At 43.9% G+C, this 21,670-nt stretch overlaps 1 protein-coding gene across 1 annotated transcript in view; it reads right to left on the bottom strand.

Moving 5' to 3' along the window:
* Positions 1 to 21,670, bottom strand: part of IGF1R (insulin like growth factor 1 receptor) — a gene marked incomplete at both ends in the record, with an annotated part of 300,651 nt that overhangs the window by 59,689 nt on the left and 219,292 nt on the right. The gene's annotated exons all lie outside the window — the stretch shown is intronic.

The raw sequence follows: 21,670 nt of genomic DNA, 5'->3' as shown, positions 1-21,670 counted from the left end.
AAGGTTACCTGTGGCATGCGTGACACCGTGGAAGCCCTATGTGGACAATACAGTTTATTATTACCTTAGAAGGCATTATATGTGCTACTTAATCTGCATTTTGCATATGTTCCTTATTGAAATATCTTGAAAAGCCTTAGTGTGCAGAAATGCTCATTTATTTTTGAAATGGTTAAACTAGGATATGCTAAAGATGATACCATTCAGGCTGACAAAATAGCTTTATAAAAGTTTGTGCATGCCTGTATCATATCAAAGGTCTTACCCCAAATAAGCAATGATATCTCAACCTAATATATCACAGAGAAGTCCCCATGTCTCATGGTAATTCTCAAATATAAGAAAGTGGGTGGGTGGGCAGTGTCTCGATCCCAGAGGACCATAGGATATTATAAACTATCTACTCTGACTCCCTCTATGCTAAAGTTAAGTGAAAGCAGTGTCTAAAAACAAGAGATCCACAGTTTTTGTCCCAAATAGATGAGCTGGCATTTATTTCCATAACAATGCTGTAAGGATCACACTCTAGGGGCTGTTCGCCTTACTAGCCAGTAAAGTGTAAGTCAACAAAATGTGAAATCTGGTTTGCATTATATGCTTCCTACTTTTTCCTTGAGTTGGAAAACAACAGAAAATTATTTAAATATGTATATTATTGACTCTGACATGCATTATTTAGTGAAGATTCTATTATTTTCTTTATAATAAAAAAAGATGAAAAAATCAGAGATCATAGATAAGAAAATACACAGAATATCTAGTCCGCTTGATCACAATGTCATCTTATCAGTACCTCCATGGAGACCCTCCCAGATCATTTCCTACGCATGTGCATGCACATATAAATATCTATAAAAAAGGATCAAGTCATTCTGAAAGCATTTTTTGGCATAACATACTGTGAATTCGACAATAATTTAACAGCTGCGTTGCATGCCACAACACAGTGTATCGTAAGTTATAATCAGTCTCCTACTATTAGACATTTCATTTATTGCCAACATTTTATTAGTACAATGAGCACTCAATCTTCATGAGAATTCTTAATTATTTCAGTAGAATAAATTTCCAGAGTTAGCCTTGCTGGGTCAAACTGTCCTCTGGGAAGTTGGTACCAATTTACACATCCACTAGCTGCATGGAGGAGTACCCTATTTTACTGCCAAGAGGTGCATTTAAAAACAGGTATCAGAACCTGGACATTCAAACGAATACTATCACCTCAGAAGAAACAGACAAATTCTCATGATACTGTCAGGCTTAAAATAATTTTGCAAGTTTCTTATCTGATCATCATTTTTGGCTGAGACAAATAGGTGGCCTTCCATTATTTATTCTTACCTATTTTGGTAATAAAACCTTGATTTTTAATTGGGCATTTTGCCACCCAGTTACATATTATATCTCCCAGCCTCTCTTGTAGCTAGAAGTGACCTAAGTTCTAGGCAGTGAGACGCTAGAAAACTTTTGGGGTGGAACTTCCCAGAAGAGTCCTTAAAGCAGAGGGGGTACATCTTTCCTCCTCATTGCTGGCTGGAATGCAGGTGTAATGCCTGAAGCTCAAGCAGCCATCTTGGGCCATGAGGTGACACATAAAGAACAGTGGAGGGTCTTCCCTGGTGGTGCAGTGGTTAAGAATCTGCCTGCCAATGCAGGGGATGCGGGTTCGAGCCCTGGTCTGGGAAGATCCCACATGCCGTGGAGCAACTAAGCCCGTGCACCACAACTACTGAGCCCGCGAGCCACAACGACTGAGCCCACGTACCACAACTACTGAAGCCCATGCGCCTAGAGCCCATGCTCTGCAACAAGAGAAGCCACCACAATGAGAAGTCCACGCACCACAACAAAGAGTAGCCCCCACTTGCCGCAACTAGAGAAAGCCTGCATGCAGCAATGAAGACCCAAAGCAGCCATAAATAAATAAATAAAACAACTCATTAAAATCTATTAAAAAAAAAAAAAGAACAGTGGAGCATGATAAAAGGAACTTGGTCCTTCATGACTGTGTAGCCAGTAGGCTAACCCTGGACTGCTTACCTCTAGATTTCTTTACATGAATAAGAAATAAATGTGTGTCTTGTTTAAGCACCTGCTATTTGTTAGATGCAACTGAACGAATCCCAACTAAGTGTCTTCAGAGCCAATGTATAATATAAGCAAAGAAGAAGACTGTTCCTGTTGGTCTATGTCATTTTTGTTTACCAGAACTGCCTCTCAATGACTTCTGCCTGTTTCCACAAACTAATCTACCCAACAGATTACAAGGAGTAAAGATCTCTAGTCACGCCAAAAAGGTACATTGTTGTAGGAGCTCCTAAAATGTTGGGATACATATACAGTCTACCAAGGGGATCATCCTGAAGTTGATAACACCAATTTGAATGTACAAGCTCAGTGTATTTGCAGTAAATGCACACACACACCACACACACTTTACTCTCAAATCTCACACTTAATCTAATAATCACATAGATTAAATGACTATTTAAGTTCAAATATATCCATTACAGAAGTAACTTCAATGTCCAAGATCTAAAGAAACAATAAAATTGCAAACACTTAAGTTCAAGTTTTTAAACTAAAAACAAGAGAACTTAAGTCCGCCTATCCTTCATTTAATCATCCACTTAGCAACTATTTATTGAATGTGCACTGCACCTGTGTGCCAGGCCCTGTTCTTAAGGGATGGACAATACACCAGGTAAGAACAGGAGTGTGTAGTGGTGTACAGCCTGCCCAGGGCACCTGGGTTTCCGGGAAGGCTTCACAGAGGTGTGGAGGCTGGAACTGAAAGCTGAAAGCTGAGGAGGATAAGAATAACACAGATGAAATCACATGTAAATGTGTGTAAAAGCAACTGGGTTGCTGTGGTGGGAGAACTCGGTGCTCGTGAAGATGGCAGGGGTCCCGTAACAGGTGATGCTGGGAGAGAGGAGGGGGCAGCTCAAAGAAGCATTGTAGGCCTGTCTGAGGGGTTTAGGCTCTTTGGTGGATAATGGGCATCACAAAGCTTTTGGGCAGGAGAGCGATGTGGTCTAATTTTCATATTTGAAAGGTCATCTGGCAGCAACACAGAGGGTTATGATGACCAGAGGGGGCAGAGCTAAAAGAAGAGGGATGAAGCCAGAGGAGAAATGTTATGCTGTCCCTACAAAGTTCATGTTATATAATACATCTGTGAGGTTCACATAGTTAAAGTGAAACTAGCTGTAGAAACCGTGCTCACGGTGTCACAGCACAAACCTGCCGATTGAGCACACACCCTATTCAGAGCACTGAAGTCCCCGGAGCTGCTCATCAGCCATCAGCCACCACCAGGCTTTGTGTTTGGAGGAAGGAAAATTGATTAAGAATCTTACGATCATCATCAGAGACTAACTGGGAACAATATTTACTTGTAAAACCCTTCTTTCCCTGCTTACAATTTAAATAAAATGCTATATAAAATGACGAGTAGCAGACATCAATATTAAAAAGCTATTAATGTAGTATTAAAAACTAAGAGCATTTAAAAGAATAGAAAAATGCCCCTGTGCACTTGCTTAGATTCAAACATAAATGTTGGGCATTTCCAGTAGAAAGAAAAAAAAAAAACCTGACAAAGTATCTGTAGATATGTTTTGCATTCCATTCCCCATTCCACTGAAACAGCATCTCTGGGCAGTGGTCCATTGCAAACCGCCCCCCCCCCCCCGCACCGCCCCCTCCTGAGGTGCATTACTAGAATTGCACCGTCAGTCAGTTCTTGCAACAAGCAGCACACAGGCTAGGGAATTAGGGTTTTGTTTCAGCAATGGGAGCTACTTCAGAAGGAATTTCAGTTAAGCTTAAATTAGGTAAAATCCTATTCTTTAAAGATGGAACAATTCCTCTTAAAGGGATCACAAATCAAGATCACAAATCTTCTACATCACATGATGCAACTGTACACAAACATGTATCAAATGCTTTTGGGGAATTAAAAAAGGGGTGTGATGGGGAGAGGGAGAGAAAGGTGACTATTTGCTGGAGGACAAACCCCAGGGATGGAAGCCAGTGTTCCCCTGGCTGCAGCACCACCTGAGAGGACTCTGGGAGGGAGGCAGGGGAGCCGGCGGAAGTTCAGGATTAGAGAGTCCTGGAGCCAGCCCCAGAAGCCCGCTGTAAATTTTGCCTCATCTCAATGTATATAAATATTATTAGTGTTCAGGACTATTAAGGGATTTCTTGAAAAGCCCCGGGCAGTGTGTCTCGCCAGCAGACGGATGGCTGCTTCACACGAGTGCCAAAACTTAAAATTTAGTACAGTTACCAAATTTCCAATTACAGAGCTAAGGGAGAAAGGAAGGGAACTTCTTCCCTGGCTTCCGTGAATAAGGAGCACACCTAGCATGATGAAAGGCATTTCTACTTTTTAAAAATAAAAGGAAAATGGAAGGTGCTATAAATTAACAAATACACAGCGGGGAAAGCAAATTGATTTTGCCCATGAGATCTTTCTATTCATTGGAATTTTTACAATCACCAACAATAACAACAAACGCCTATGTAAACTGTTGGAAAAGCTAACACAGGTCCCACATCTACACTAAAAGGATTCGTTCAGGGTCACAATCCCATAAAAATGAGGCACTGCATTTAAAAGCTCATTTTCTTCATTTTGGGGGACAGCAAAAAAAGTCACATACATCAACCTTTAACTCTCTTCCTCCTTCCCTGATTCCTTATATTTATTAAATTCTTTCTAGGGGTTTTAAAAACCTTTCTTTCTGTACTTGCCAATAAGCCCTTTAACAATCTTTACCTCAGAGAAACTATTTTTAAAAGCATATTTTGGAAGAGAAGATGGAGAACTCATCCTCTTCACAGGGAACAAAAATGGAAAAGGGGCCACTTAGCCATACAACTTCAAAAAACACAAACATTCTATACCAAATAATTTCTTTTTTATTTTTAAACATCTTTATCGGAGTACAATTGCTTTACATTGTTGTGTTAGTTTCTGCTGTATAACAAAGTGAATCAGCTATATGTATACATATATCCCCATATCTCCTCCCTCTTGTGTCTCCCTCCCCCCCCTCCCTACCCCACCCCTCTAGGTGGTCACAAAGCACCAAGCTGATCTCCCTATGCTATGCGGCTGCTTCCCACTAGCTATGTATTTTACACATCCCAAATAATTTCTAAAGGATAGAACCAGTTCATGGATGTTGAAATAAGGTCAAGTTTCTGAATCAAAATACAGACTGGTATAGGGTCCTCTCAGGTATTTCCGGGTACCCTAAGGGACACATCACTGTTCCATATAAAAAGAGGGTGCCTTTCCTAAGAGACAGGCATCACTATGCATTAAGGTGAACTGCTGCTAACTCCAGGAAAGCACACTTTGACTTCCCAAGTACATCAGAGAGACATGTGGTCCAGAGAGATTTTGTGGTTTTCTTGCCCAGCCAGGAGAGAAACTGATTCCATCAGACACTGTGGGGTGTGGGGGAGGAGAGGGGAGGGAAACCCCAGCTGGGTCAACTGAACTCACAGCAGCCCCCCACCCCCCAAGCACAGCCAGAAATCTACCCAAAGCTGTCGGCATTCTCCTCCAGAGAGCACTGAGCCACAGCTAAGGATGAGAAAGGCTCCTTTGACTATTAAATACATCAGCCAGGCCCTAGGCCCAGTTCTGCAGGCTCAGCAGGTGAGACAGCCCAGCCCCTGAGGACGAGCAGTGGGAATATGAGGGGCAAGCAAAGGGCCAGTAAGGAGGGCTTCCCAGGGGAAGGGACCACCAGAACCCGGCTTGAAAGGCCAGTAGGAGCTAGCAGGTGCATGGGGGTGACGGCAGGGCTGATGGGCAGCGAGGGTCAGAGAACCAGACTCGGCATGACTGCAGGACCCAGGCTTTGGGACCTGGGTGGGTAGGGGAGATTGGGAGGAAAGATGGGTAGACGGAGGCAGAGAGCCACAAGATAGGAGTTTGGCACATTCTTAAGAGAAAAGAGATGCTGTCTGAGGATTTTAAACAGGGAGTCACATGAGTAGATATGCATTTTAGAAGGCTCACTCTGGCTGCTAAGTGGAAAAGAGAATGGAAGGATGACCCGCAGGGCCACGGTCGCCATCTCTGCGAGCTCCGACAGCGGCCCAGACTAAGGGGGCAGCAGCACAGATGGGGAAAAGCAGGCAGATTAATGTGGTGAATTACTTTTTTTTTTCCCCCAGCAGGGGTAGAGAGAGATTGGTTCTGTTCGGGATGTGTTGTTTTCTGCACAGGTCCAGATGGAAATGCCTGGCATGCGGCTGCATGGATGTAACATCATGGGGCGTGGTCAGCAGACAGATGCAGAGGAGTCCGGGAGGGAGGGACATCTGAGGAGCGCCAACAGGACCCAGGACAAAATCCCCAGGCTACCACCACCCATGGGGGCCCCGCAGCACCCACTAGAGTCCCTGCTCCTTTCATATACCTCCACTCTTTTAAAATAACCCACTCAAGTGGATTTCCATATATTCACCTATGAATTCTGGGTCCCATGTTGCTACCCCTCTCTGCCGCCCTCCTTGACAGACAAAGTTCAGGTTTAAGTAATGATAATAATATATTTATGGAATTCTTCTTATAAGCCACACAAACATCAGAGCAAGGACCTAAAGAGGAGGTTGGGCCCCACTGTTTTCTCTTTGATCATCAAATCAACCAGTGCTGAAAAAGACCCTCGCCTTCAGGGCTGCTTCTGAAGCCTGCAGGCCCTGCTCCTTTTGGAGCTCCACGCTGGTCCTTTCTGCAAAGAAGGTGGGTGAACCACCTTGGTTGGATGTTCCAGTTGGACAGAAAGGGTATCCCATCTCCAGGAGCCATGACGGACTGCAGAGAGGTCAGGGAAAACCCACCTCAGGCCAGGGAGCCCATGGCCTTTCATCCTGTGAAATAATCTTCGATCTCTCCTGCCTTTTGACCTCATGCACACACATTCCTCCCGACCCATCACTCCAAGCGGAGACACCCATCAAAGGGGCAGACAGGTGAGGAGCAGCGAGGCTTCTCAGGCTCAGGGAGAAGCTACATTTCACCCCAGTGTATTATTCTGTAGTTCTCTAAATACGTCAGCTAGGATGGAAAAGCAAGCTTACACGAAAATGCTTAGACCCATGAAATAAATCGAAAATAAACCTGGCACAACTGTGTGTGAGCTCCACTCACACACATATGTATGAATGTGTATATATATTTATAAAACGTACATATATATAATGAGTAAAGCACAATTTTCTCAAAAAGGAGACAAGAAGAATCTTTCAAGTTTCTTGACATCTTGAGAAACTGCTACTGTAAAACTCCAGAGGACCACTGCCTAGAAATCCCAGGTGGAGTTTCCAACAACTTCAACTGGCTTCTGCCTGGAAAACTATAGCCATTAAGTCGAATTTAGTGGTAACCCTGGTGTCTTAAACATTCAGAAAGGAAAGTTGCATCTGCAACAACATTTCTCTTTTCAAAGCCAAAAGAAACCACCTCCTGTGTAGGAGAAAACATTCTATTAATACCACAGTAGTGGCCAGACTAAGAGACAATGGTTAGAAACATTGTTACTAACCAATGTTACTAACCATTGTTACATAGACAATGGTTAGTAATGGTTAGAACCTGAAGATACTTCAGTTTCTCTGTTTGAAGCAGAAAGGGTTAGCGCCAGCAACAGGGTTTGGGGAAGGCACCTGGGGCACACAGAAAGGTCCCAGAACAGAGCTCTCGGTGAGCCTGGAGAGGCTGGTTAGCAAAAGGGGGGGCCACGGTTCCTGAACATATTAATGTAGTGAGCCTGAAAGCACTCATTTTCTCCCAAGACTAGAGTGTACGGACGATTTCCTCCTTGCGATCTTTGAAGGTGTTTCCAAGACTCAGTTTTGAGTCAGCTTCCTTCCTAAGAGGAAGGGTCCTGACACAAGAATGTGTCAGCAGATGGACTTTCTGCAATACTGGGTACGGAGAGGAGGCAGGAGTGACATACTTTCCCTCCGCATCACTCGCCTCCCATCACCTGTCTTCTCCAACCTTCACATTCTTTCTAGGGGCTGTGGGGTGGCAGGGACACTTCAGAACTTGCAGGAGCAGAGACGCTCTTGCAAGAAGCTCCCAGGGCCCTTAGATCTGCCCCGGTTCAAATGCAACCAGGACTTCTGCAGCCATGTTCTGCCTTTCATCGAACCCTGGATCCTCAGAGTTGAAAGGAAGTTAAGAGGTCATCATCCCATGCCTGTCTGAGGTGCTGCTCTTCAAAAACCTAGGTAAGCCTTAAAGCAATGCTGAAGGGAGCTCTTTCTCTTAGAGAAAGTGCTACTGCCGCATGGCACCCATCTTGACCAAGTTCCTCCTTACCCCCACCCAGAATGGTGCTCTCCCCAGGCCTCGTTCAGGTGTCTGATACTCAGGGGAGGTGGATGGTTTCTTGCACATGTCAGACTTCCAACTGCTCAGACTCAAAATTCCAAGACGGTGATCCCTGCCTCCTTCTGAAGGCAATACTCAAGCCACAGCTCATGCAACGTATATGAACATCACTGCTCCTTACCTGTCCCCAATCTACCCTAACGCTGCAGAAGCAGTCTCCTCGGTGTGGAATACGAGGACACTGAGACCAGCGGCGGTCTTCCATGACCAAGGCAGCACACTCAGGGGCTCTCTGTATGACCTTCGAGATAACTCCCACTGTCACACTGCTCTAGCTCATTCAGACCTTCTAATCACCTAACATTCCTGTCCTCCTTTCACAATAACTGCTAGAGTCTCTCCTTCTTGAATGCAATTTGAGTCTAAATACAAGACTCAATCTTATACCTATTGTTTAACTTAATGTTAACAATTATATGGGGTCAGTATCATTATCCTCATTTGTAGATGCCTACATGGGGCACAGAGATTTAATAACTGTCCAGGGCTATTAATTGTTCAAGTGAATAACTGTTAAGCTATAAACCTGGGCTTCAAAGCTCTACCTGACTGAGTCACAGGCTCTTCCCCTGCTCTGCTCCATGGTGGCATGATGTTTTAGCCAGGCTCTGCTGACCAAAAGCAAAGGGCTAGGGAGTTCTTCTCATGCCACTTTTCTCTGTAAGCCTGCATCCATCAGGAAAAAATAACATCCTTTTCTTCTCTCTGAGGTGAACCACTTAGTCTGGAGGAAGGACAAAACTCACAAAACATGCTCTTGAAAAGGGTAAAGCGTCAAGGTGATATTAAGGAGATCGCATGTGCCCACTAAACTTTCTTTATTTATTGAGTTACAGCAAACAGAACCCTCAAGGACATTCTTCCAGCAACGCTGGGCCCTGTCGAGTTTATCAGCAACGGTCACTGCTTAGTTGCAATAGTGAAGCAGCAGCTCGTGTCGTGAAAGACACTTAGGGTGCATTCTGTGGGGCAAAGGCAACTATATATAAGTGACTGTGCTATCAGGAGCCAGACCAGCCAGACCCAGGGAGACTCAATGACCCACAGAACCCTTTTCACCCAAACAAGTCTTACTCATGAGATTAGATAAACCAGAGTTCATTCTCTTCACCAATTCCTATGTCTCAGCAAGACTGCAACCTTGGTCATGAAGGAGAAGAAAAAACAGTTCTGTGCCTTCCCCTTGGTTCGGCACATAAACAGATATAATCTAGGCTCACAGAAATAGCCAAGTTCCAAGTAGATCCCTACTGACTTGTATACAAGGTGCACAAGATAAGCTACGACGTTTGGGAAAACGTTTCATACTGGCTACTAAAGGCATCTGTGAAGATTTCATTAATGAGCAAAAGAAATGATCACCTACAGAAAGTACCCATTGGGTCACTGAAGTCTCCAGGATCTAATAAGCAGTGCTGGGCAGACTATTGAGAAAACAGAAGAAAAAGAGAAAAGGCACCTAGGAAACCAGGAGGAAAGTTATACGGGACACCATTATTAAATTAAAATGTCAATAGCTAATTAGTAAGAGTAAAGAAAGAGCAGCCATCAATGCAAAGACTCAATGCAGGATTACAATTAACACCAAAAACTAAGTGAAAAGCAGAGGGCAGTCCGGGAACCTTCCTTTGGCTAAGCTGCTGGTTTTGGTTACTGTGGGTATTGTGATTTTTTTCTTCCTTCACAATTTTTATAGCAGCTTTACTGAGATATAACTCATACACAATTTCACCCATTTAAAGTGTACAAATTGAAGGCTTTTAACATATTCACCAAGTTGTGCGAACATCACCCCAAAGAGAAACTGTTTACCCATTAGCCACTTCCCTCACGCCCCCTCCCCTCTCAGCCCCAGGCAATCAGTAATCTACTTTCTGTCTCTACAGATTTGCCTCTTCTGGACACTTCATACAAATGGAATCATACACAACGTGCCCCTTTATACCTGGCTTCTTTCACTTGGCATAACGTTTTCAAGGTTCATCCATGTTGTGGCGTGTGTCAGTACTTCATTCCCCTGTATTTTCTTCCATAAATTTAGACTTTCATGTTCCACAAGTGGCCACATTAGCCCTGAAGTCCTTCTATTCACGTGTAGTGACAAAATCACAGGCACATCGGTCAGAAGTTGATGCAAAGGCCCATTTGGACTCCCAAATCTATTCACGGTCTGGATTTATTTATTTATTTATTTATTTATTTATTTATTTATTTATTTATTTATTTGCGGTACGCGGGCCTCTCACTGTTGTGGCCTCTCCCGTTGCGGAGCACAGGCTCCAGACGCGCAGGCTCAGCGGCCATGGCTCACGGGCCCAGCCGCTCCGCGGCATGTGGGATCTTCCCGGACTGGGGCACGAAGCTGTGTCCCCTGCATCGGCAGGCGGACTCTCAACCACTGCGCCACCAGGGAAGCCCTCTGGATTTATTTTAAAGGAAGAAAGCCTTGAACCTGTCAAACTGACTAAATTGTGTCATCCTCTGGTACTAGGCAAAAAGAGGAAAAGCCACCTAGTCTGTGGAGGAAGGTTCCCCAAGTCGGTGACCCTCCTACCTGCTATGCCTGATGGAGTATGAAATATTCTAATGATCTTAAGCTCTATAGAAGGGCCTGGCAAATGAAGTTGATGCTGCATCACAGAAGGGCCTCCGTAGATGGGGGTGAGGGAAAAGGAAAAGAATAAGGTCAGATATTAAGAGGGGAGGGAGGACTTGACTTCCCACTCCTTTTATGTTTATAAAACAGAATATTCTTTTTAGAAAATCAAACCACCCTAATGTACTTTAAAATCAACAAGTTTCTTTCTTCTAATCTCATATTCAAAGCCTATATAAAATTTTTAGAAATACAGACTTCTAATGGGAGGAAAATCAAAGAAAGAGGGTGGGGGGGCACTCTAGGTGTCCAGGCAGGACCTACCCCTGCTCTGGGAGCTGTGCTCGCTTCTCCACGTAGGAGCACACAGAGTGTCTCTCACACACAACTCACATCCCCTCCTTCACCTTTTTTTGAGTCTTTCTCAAAAAAGAAGAAGAGAGACATCACCGCACAATGGATGATTCTTCTGAAACTCTTCCCCAGTTCTGTGACCACTGGGCATGAGCACATAAGGACAGCAATCACTTACTACTGGCTGTCAAAGATGCTTAAATGGACAGGGTGGAAAAAATATTCTTTTCACACACTTAAAAATTACTCCAAGTTATTTTAAATTTGGAACTGTTTGTATATTCCTTATAAGTTTATAAAACTCACACTGTCCCTTCATGACTAACTGAAGAGGAATTGAGAGAGTATTCTATATTTATAACTTGTCTGCTTGTTCATGCTCACAGCCCTATTTCCACTCTCTGTTACTGTACACAGAGTTATGAGAGGTATTGTGGGCTCCTAAACTTTGCTGATTTCCAAACAAGGCAGGCCTGTGTCCCGTAGGGACAAATTGGGGGCTGTTTCGTCCAAGTGGAGACCAAGCTCAGAGGGAGAGGCCTCCAGCTTTGTGGTTTTGGCTGCATCTCTTAAAACCGGTGTTAGGGCCCATTTCTGGGCAATTACACGCCTTGCTGGTGTTGACCAGTATCATTGCTACTGATAGTCTGCCTACCACACACGGCCGTGAGGAGCTGCATGCTATATGGCTGTGGCTACACACTTCCCTTCTGCCTATTTATTTTGGTAGATATTGTTAGTCCAAAAGGTACAATGCTTCAACAACACATGCAAAAGCCCCTTTCCACATACATAAATATTTATGTCAACATAATTTAAATGAATCAAATGAAGGCAGCCACTCGCAGGGAAACTACTATTTAGAAACCAGCAATGTTATGGATAAAATTTTGTCGAAAACAACAGAACCATTTACCAGGAGACAGTGATAAAAGAATGAGCTCTCTACAGTGGCGGATTTTTACAGTATGTGCAGAATCTAGATTTGTACATGCACACCTGTACACGGAGATGAACTGTGGTGCAGCCTCTTCATAAGTGCTGAACAAACTCCTCCAAAGCTGCCTCCTTGAGAGGATACACACCTGGCCAATGACCTCACAATTTTGCAAAGCCCCTTCAGAAACCTCTTTTGAAAAAAAAAAAAAAAAAAAGCTTCTGGAGACCATAGTACTTTCTTTGCTACAGCCTCTATGGGGGTACACCTTCGTAAAAAGAGGAGAAAATGGCCCCTGATCGCATTTCTTTCTTTCTTTCTTAATGTCAGAAGGGGAAATAGGTATCTCATCTCAGTTCTGTGGCTGCTAGTAAAGTTGGGTCCCTTGGGTCACCTGGACTCCCGCCCCCCGGCTGCCATTTCCCTGCCATTGCAGTACCTCTTGAATGAACTGTCTCTTAATGTCTTTGGTCCATTTTCTTCTTGGGAGCTTAAGTTTTGACCATATATTTAAATTTGTTTGAGCCCTTAAAGATGTCTATGCTTTTTAAACATAGCATTGTGCCTTGCAAAATTTTTTTAGGTGACTAGAGAGAAAAATGCCTGCCCAGCCCTCCCCCACCTCCTTCTGTAATTAAATCTACCCAAGGAGCATGAATAGCAACCACTACAGATCACAACCTTTGAGTGATTTATTACCCTCCAGCCTCTCTGGTCGTTTTTCCTTTGATCTTGTTACTTCCTGATGGCACACTTTTGGACTTGTAAACATATATTTCAGAGTATATGCTATGCTAGAATGCCACATTATTCTTTTCTGTTATCTAATCTGATTGCTGGCCCCATTTCCTGAAGTTAAATTATTTTTACTACTGTGGAGAAACCACAAAAGATCCACTAGACTTTCAAAGTATAGTAGACTCTGTCATAGGGAGAGAAGGGGGAACAGGGTATCCCAGATAATCGTACATTCTGGTTTACAGAATTACCACACGAACCTTATGAGAATCAGTTTTTGGATAACTGGACCACAGAACACCTACACCCCCAAATTCACGGAACTTACATTTAATCTATTTCAGGATTCCAAAGTGCCTCGGAAAAGCACACAAATGTAAAATGTTGGAATGTCCTTGCAAAGATTACTATTAAATAGAACAAAACAAAACTTGCTGTTCTCACAGAATTCTGTTGGTTTGTATTTATATTTTGTTTAGTTTTTATTTTGTGGGTGGTGGAGGCAGTGGTGGGGCAGCACATTTGATAAATATGTTATGAACCTTGCCAGAGTGCATGCGAAGTGCTAAAATTCCATCTTGACAATCAATCATGTTGGAATCTATCATTTCCTCCATTTCAACCAAGAAAAACCTGGATTCAATACTTCAGAAAGGGTGACTGAAGGAGTCCAAAGTTTAAGACTCCTCCCCAGTTTTTAAATCCTAAGAGTTGAATTTTTTGGTTTTTGGTCTTTTTTGTAAATAACCGGTAAAACTGAGTTCAACTTAAGTGCCAACACAGGTATCTCCTGCGTAAAATGCTAGTTGAAAGAGTATTTCAGTATTTCAGCCCACTAGAGTTGGGCTCACAGGTAGGTACCTTCTGCCTGTTCCAATTAACGAAAAAACATCTGAGAGTGAATTTTTATTTGCTCTCTGAACCATTAAATATCTAGTATCAAAGACAACCCTCAGAATGAGAGAAAATATTTGCAAATGAAGCAACTGACAAAGGATTAATCTCCAAAATATACAAGCAGCTCATGCAGCTCAATATCAAAAAAACAAACAGCCCAATCCAAAAATGGGCAGAAGACCTAAATAGATATTTCTCCAAAGAAGACACACAGATTGCCAACAAACACATGAAAGGATGCTCAACATCACTAATCATTAGAGAAATGCAAATCAAAACTACAATTAGGTATCAGTTCACAGCAGTCAGAATGGTCATCATCAAAAAATCTACAAACAATAAATGTGGGAGAGGGTGTGGAGAAAAGGGAACCCTCTCACACTGCTGGTGAGAATGTAAATTGATATAGCCACTATGGAGAACAGTATGGAGGTTCCTTAAAAAACTACAAATAGAACCACCATATGACCCAGAAATCCCACTACTGGGCATACACCCTGAGAAAACCATAATTCAAGAAGAGTCATGTACCAAAATGTTCATTGCAGCTCTATTTACAATAGCCAGGACACGGAAGCAACCTAAGTGTCCACTGACAGATGAATGGATAAAGAAGATGTGGCACATATTTACAATGGAATATTACTCAGCCATAAAAAGAAACAAAATTGAGCTATTTGTAGTGAGGTGGATGGACCTAGAGTCTGTCATACAGAGTGAAGTAAGTCAGAAAGAGAAAAACAAATACCGCATGCTAACACATATGTATGGAATCTAAAAAAAAAAAGTTCTGAAGAACCTAGGGGCGGGACAGGAATAAAGATGCAGACGTAGAGAATGGACTTGAGGACACAGGGAGGGGGAAGGGTAAGCTGGGACGAAGTGAGAGAGTGGCATGGACTTATATATACTACCAAATGTAAAACAGATAGCTAGTGGGAAGCAGCCGCATAGCACAGGGGGATCAGCTTGGTGCTTTGTGACCATCTAGAGGGGTGGGATGGGGGGGTGGGAGGGAGACGTAGGAGGGAGGGGATATGGGGATATATGTATACATATTGCTGATTCACTTTGTTGTACAGCAGAAACTAACACAACATTGTAAAGCAATTATACTCCAATAAAGATGTTAAAAAATATATATCTAGTATCATTTCTGATCTTAGGTATTTGTTTTTTTCCAGAGCATTAACCAGATTATAAAGTGAATTGTATTGCTGTAGGCCCAGCCAACATCACTCAGGGCTCTAAGAAAGCTGAAACGTGAAGCAAAATATGACAGAGCTTACTGTGAGCTCTGAAACACTGTGTGGAAATTTCAGGGCTTTCCCTTCAGACACTGCCACTCATTCGCCCTGAAGTCATGGCAAGCGACCTGACCACCAAGGGCCGGGCTGAAGGAGATGATGCACAGCAAGCCCGGCTTGTGCTGGGAGGTGGGTGGCTCTGTCTCCCCTTCCTGCTTGAGCAACCTTTCCCCCATCCCACATCTTCATCTTTTAATTGCCTCCTGAACATTATCTGTTGTATCCTATAGGCTGATTTTCAGGGTTCAAAGGAATCTGCTTTGAAAGATAAAAGAACTTAACACTCAGGGCTAACTTTATTTTAAAAAAACAAGCAGGGCAGCTCTACAATGCAAAACATAAATGAGGCCCAAAACTTGGAAACTACGTCTGAGGATCATTCTTTCATTCTGCCCTTGGCTTGAAGACTGAAGCAATTTGCACAAAACGTCCATAAACATAAAGGGGTCCAACTGCACCAAGCTCCAATGAGTGTTCCTGTGACGCACATGCTTGGCACACCACCAGAGTGTGCAAGGTTTGCCTGCTGTCGGAGGGGTCAGCAGGCAGCAAGACTCTGCTTCCCCAAGTAAACTTCTTAACCCTTTCCCTAAATACTGTAAAACCCCAAACTGGCCAGGTCACTTTAAAAAAAAAAGGAAGGATCTCAAGCATAAATCTCTTCTTCCAAAATCTTACCCAAAATCCTGGACTTGAAAAAACTGAAAACACATCTGAAAATGTTAAAGAGTTATCTGTTATTTCCGTCAGAGGAATAAGCTCTGTAGCAACTTCTTCGAACTTCATGTCAAAACAACCGTTGGCTCCCGAGTTCCCGGTGCATCCTCATCCCCAAACAGAGGGCCTGGCACGCCAGGGTGCAGAAGCCGCGCGGCCCTGGCTGCAAACTGGCGCACGACATCCCTCAGGACGTTTGTGTTTTACTCACAGAGAGAACAAGTGCTGGCAAGTGACAAAAAAAGAACATGTTTTGCAAACAATCGGAGTGACCTGAAACCCAGGGTAAAGACTGAAGTCAGCGTTTGTTCATCGAGGCCTGAGCCAGGCTCTGTGCACTGCTTATTAAGTGGATGGCTTGGAGGAAGGCAAAGACCTCTCAGTTTCCCATTCACCCAGGAGGACCCCTCACTTAAGGCTCACACCCCACTCCCAGTCTGTGCCTCAGGACTTTGTTTTGCTTCCCAACTGAGCTGGGAGCATCTTTGAAAAGAGACGAACGCCCAAAGGAAGGAGTCATCATCGTTTGCTGGAGCTGAAAGCAGCCCAAGAATTTGGAGCACAGATCAATGTCTCAGGCTTCAGTTGGCTTCAGCCCAAAGAACTGATGCCAGTACCTGGGTCCCAGAACTCCAAACCCAGGGCTCCAGTCTCCCTGTGATGTGATATTCCCCTCCCCCCGCCCCACAACCGAACACACACACTCCGCAGAAAAGAGAAGCATCTCTCAACCTTAAAAGCACAGGATCCCTTGCCATAATCTACCCACGAATCCCCTTCGATACTACCAGAAATGTTGAAGTGGATTTGTTCCTCATTTTCCAGTTCTGAAACTGCCTATTCAGGTACTTTCCTCCTAATTGCACATGTCTCCCACTGCACATACCTCTCCCAGTCTAAGTAAAGCCTATTAAATGTATTTTCACTCCACCCTGCACTCCCCTCACCCCCACCTAAACAAAAACATCTAAACTTTCCCCCAAATCCACTTTCTCTTGCTCCACAGATGGTAAGACCTTATCTTCCTGAATTCCCAACCTCAGCCCACGCCAGAGCCCTGCAGGAGCACAGAAGATAAATTTTGAACCTGTTGCTTCCATCCTCCTGCCAGCTCTACATCACATGCTCATAACTCCTCTCTCCCCAACCCCCATCCTTTGAAATTTCTAAACCCCTGGTAAAGGAAGTGCCTCAGGCTCTTAATAAGCTCAGTCATGCTCGAAATATCCGCTTCACCCAGGAGGTACTGTAGACAGCAATTCCAACCGGAGCACACATTCAGGGGGGAAAGACTATCTTTCTTCAAGACTCAGTATTTGGAATTCCTAAAAAGGCCATTCCAAAAATTTTCATTAACATACCTGTGAACTTGCAACAGTCCAGGGGTTGAAAGGACGCCTTCTGCAATAGCCCATATCCACCTACGCCTGCGGTAATGACAGTGGATTAAGAAATCCCCTTCATGTCACTGTGACCACAGAGGGCACACATGCAACTCTCCTCCCCTGGAACTTACAAAACTTAACAGGAAATCTTCCACCACCTACATAGAAAACCCACTGCCAGAAAAGTGAAGTGTAAACACTTCATATTAAATTAGCCAGGTGTTTTTTTAAAAATAACATTATCCCAATCCAATACTTTCAAATCCTGACTGGCTTTCAAGTCTCACGGTACATATGGGAGCAGAGGTGCAGCGGCCACGTGGCTCTGCCCCTTCTTAAGGGGCATGTTTTGCTTTTTGATTAATACAAACAATCTGCAAATTAGCATACATCTAAAGCAGCCAGGAGAAAGCAGCCAGTGATCCTATTTCCTTTATCTGGGGCTTCTTTCCTATATCTTTATACTGGACAATGATAGACATCAAGAATATAAATCTGCCTAAGATAAATCTTTAACTTGGTCCTAAACTTATTGGAGATATTTTGATACTTGAAAGAAGTATCAATGAAAATGAAGAAACAGAAAGAACAGGAAAAAGTGAGAAAACTTCAATGTGTCTCAGTTTATAGACTAACACATGTCACTACATGTTTGTGAGAGATTCTGTGTATAAAGTCCACCAGCTCTTGAACATTGTCATTTACCCCAATCCCTCCCAGTGGGCAGTTTCCAGGTCTGGGCGCATATCCCCTGATGTGGCCCCAGGACACCCTCGGTTTGCCCTCAAGGTGGAGCAACACGATGGCATGTGGTAGCATTTCTCTGTACATAAATCGTGTCAAAAATATATTACAAAGCAAACAAAACTACCAGCCAAGAAGCTATGCTGACAAAATTTAAAGCAAAAATTTAGCAACAGCCTATGCCCATTCATTGCCAGGTTGGCCACATTTTTAAGGGCCGAAGGCATGTCTGTCTGTCTACCTCCTTTTTCAACAAACTGGTTTTAGGGAGAGCCAGTGTTTAAAACTGTGAGATGCAGATTGTGAGATGTTCACCCTGTTTTGGAGACATGGCACGGAGAGCAAGTGGTGTTCAGATTAGAGAAGAAAGTGGACGATGGGGTTAGAAGTCAGTTTATATCCCAGCTTTGTCATTTATTGGCTGCTGCATGACAAAGGGAGTTTCCTCAGTATACATCTAAGACAAATAATACCACCTTGTGCGATGGGTGCAAGATTAAATGTGGTAAACCACACAACTGTATTGAGTATTTTTCTTAGTACGTCATAGGTCCTCTGTAAATATTAGCCACGACTATTTGATCCCTAGACTAGATTTTAAGGTCCTAGGGTTCTAGCTCTGGCTCTGCCAACCATCTGCCCGCTCAGCTCATGTGTGCATGGGGTACGGGAGATAAATGGTCTCACGCTGTGACTGACCCACTGGTCTCTATCTAATCTCCTGGAGGTGACTTATGGACCGTGATACACCGGCAAGGGCAGAGAGAGAGACCAAGAGCCATGTCTCTGATCAGTTTCAGATATTAGGGATAACACAAGATTTTGTTTCAGAGGGAGAGTTATGTGGCTAAGAAAGAAAAAGAAAAGAAAACCAAGAGACAGGATTCTAAAATACTTCAAATTTCATCTCTGCTCAAATTAAAATATTATAAATTTCAGATTATCTTATTAGCATTCCAATTTAGTGCTGTTCTTAAATCCGTTTGCTCCAAAATAATCTTCATCCAGCACAAAGCAGATAGTGACTTACCCAAGACAACATTGTTTGAGGGTTCACTGTAGCTTCAGTTACTATTTTAAAGGGTCCTCAAGATGCAAGTTGGCAAGGGGTGGGTAGGGTGAGGAGGTTTGCTGAGAGCCATGGGCAGATAAAAATTTCTTAAATCTGCCAAGAAGGCTTTCACAAGCATGGAAGTTAAACCTTCAACTTTTATCAAGCAGGGGCTTCCCTGGTGGTGCAGTGGTTGAGAATCCGCCTGCCAATGCAGGGGACACAGGTTCGAGCCCTGGTCTGGGAAGATCCCACATGCCACGGAGCAACTAAGCCCGTGCGCCACACCTACTGAGCCTGTGCTCTAGAGCCTGTGCGCCACAACTACTGAGCCCATGTGCCGCAACTACGGAAGCCCACGCGCCTACAGCCCATGTTCCACAACGAGAGAAGCCACTGCAATGAGAAGCCCACGCACTGCAACGGAGGGTAGTCCCGCTCTCCGCAACTAGAGAAAGCCCGCGCGCTGCAACAAACACCCAACACAGCCCAAAATAAATAAATTTATAAAAAAAGGGGCTTCCCTGGTAGTGCAGTGGTTGGGAGTCCGCCTGCCGATGCAGGGGACACGGGTTTGTGCCCCAGTCCGGGAGGATCCCACATGCCGCGGAGTGGCTGGGCCCGTGAGCTATGGCCGCTGAGCCTGCGCGTCTGGAGCCTGTGCTCCGCAACGGGAGAGGCCACAACAGTGAGACGCCCGCATACCGCAAAAAAAAAAAAAAACACCAAAAAACTTTTATCAAGCAGTAAGCTCTGTTTAGACAAGAAAAAGAAATTTTCTATGTTCCAAAAGACTTCATTTGACTCTTCAAAAAGAAAAAAACTCCCAACACAAACTGCTCCTAAAATAACTTAATTTGACTTTACTCCAGGTTAGATGAAGACTCTTCGGGGAGTAGCAAAGAGATATATCAATACAAGCTCCTTCCTCTGTGGGAAGGAAAAAACTCCGATCAAGCACTAAAGAAAGAGGTGAGGAAGCATCTCCCTTGTTAATTGCTGGGCTAAGGTGGAGGAGGGAGAGGAAGAGAGAAATAACTTGAGATACGGCACCACCAAGCATCATCAATGATCAAATAAACGGGCAGTGCTAAATAATACTATTCAAAAGGGCTCTGCAACTAGTTTCTGCTGTCAGTTATTGAGGTTCCTCAAACTTATGGGTTCTACAGGAACCACTTGGAGGCATGCTTGAAAGCTCAGTAAAAATATCTGCCGCTGCGATTTTCCAGGTCAAAGGAATCTCTTCCAGGATCTTCAGGCTAGACCTCTGAGTTGCAACTGAGAACATGTGCGGGCTGTTTGAAAAAAAAAATCACTGGCTTTATGCACAGGCATCCCAGGCTGGCTCATCCATGTAGAGGTGGGAAGGACAGCCAGCTGGCCAGAGCACCAGTCAGACTGTCCAGTTCTCACGCCACCTGCACCTCCCTATCTAGAACCCACTGTTCCTACTCCACACAAATAATCCAGGGTGCCAGTGCCACAGGGATATTCCTGCATCCTGACCCCATCACTCCAGGCCACTGTGCTGGAAAGGGGGAAGCCAGGAGTACGACAACCACCTGCTCCTCTCAGATCTCCCTGTTCTGGCCTGTATCAAGGAAGGTGCACTCATTCGTATATTCAGTAAGGATTTCTGTGATTTCCTGGTGCAGGTGCTGACTGGAGTTCTGGGATGCAGCTGGGAGTTTGGGCTCCAGGTTACTGAAAAGCTGCACACGGCTCATTTTAGTTTCGTGCCAAGGTAGGGGTGATTTTACTAAATCATGACAGAGATACACCAAAACACACAGACACACTAAACTGAAATCTTTCACCCTCCTGGACCCTGCTCTAAACACGCTGCCTCCTTTCTCTTTCTTGGAAAAGGCAGACCCTTTGGTGACTCTGGGCCTTCATACAGGCTGTTCCTTCTCCCTGCTTCTGCTTCTTCCTACTCTCAACCTGCCTCCCCAGCCTGCAGTGCTGGGCCTGGCTGTCTTCACCCCAAAAAGCGTCTTGTGGGTGGGTACCATTCCTGCTGCCCCATCATGTTATGTCACAGCACCCTATTCATCTCCTTCAAAGCACTGACCACATTTATAATCAAAGACTTTTTTTTTGGTTAGGGGCTACAGGGAAGCAGAAATGGGGACTTATTGTTTAATGGATACAGAGCTTTAGTTGTGCAAGATGAAAAGAGTTCTGCAGGTAGGTACTGGCCATGGGTGCACAACAATGTGAATGTACTTCATGCTGCTGAACTGTACACTTAAAAATGGTTAAGGTGGTAAATTTTGTTATATGTATTTTACCACAGTTCAAAAAACAGGCTTAAGTTTTTGTTTAATGCCACTCTCTCTTTCTTCCACCAGTATACACTGCACCAGGGTGGGAATCCTTTTTTTTTTAATTTAATTTTTATTTTGTATTGGAATATAGTTGATTTAAAATGTTGTGTTAGTTTCAGGGGTACAGCAAAGTGATTCAGTTATACATATATCCATTCTTTTTCAGATTCTTTTCCCATATAG

The sequence above is a fragment of the Leucopleurus acutus genome, assembly GCF_964270905.1.
Source record: "Leucopleurus acutus genome assembly, chromosome: 1".
Classification (NCBI taxonomy): domain Eukaryota; kingdom Metazoa; phylum Chordata; class Mammalia; order Artiodactyla; family Delphinidae; genus Leucopleurus; species Leucopleurus acutus.
This window is presented reverse-complemented; position numbering and strand designations above follow the sequence as displayed.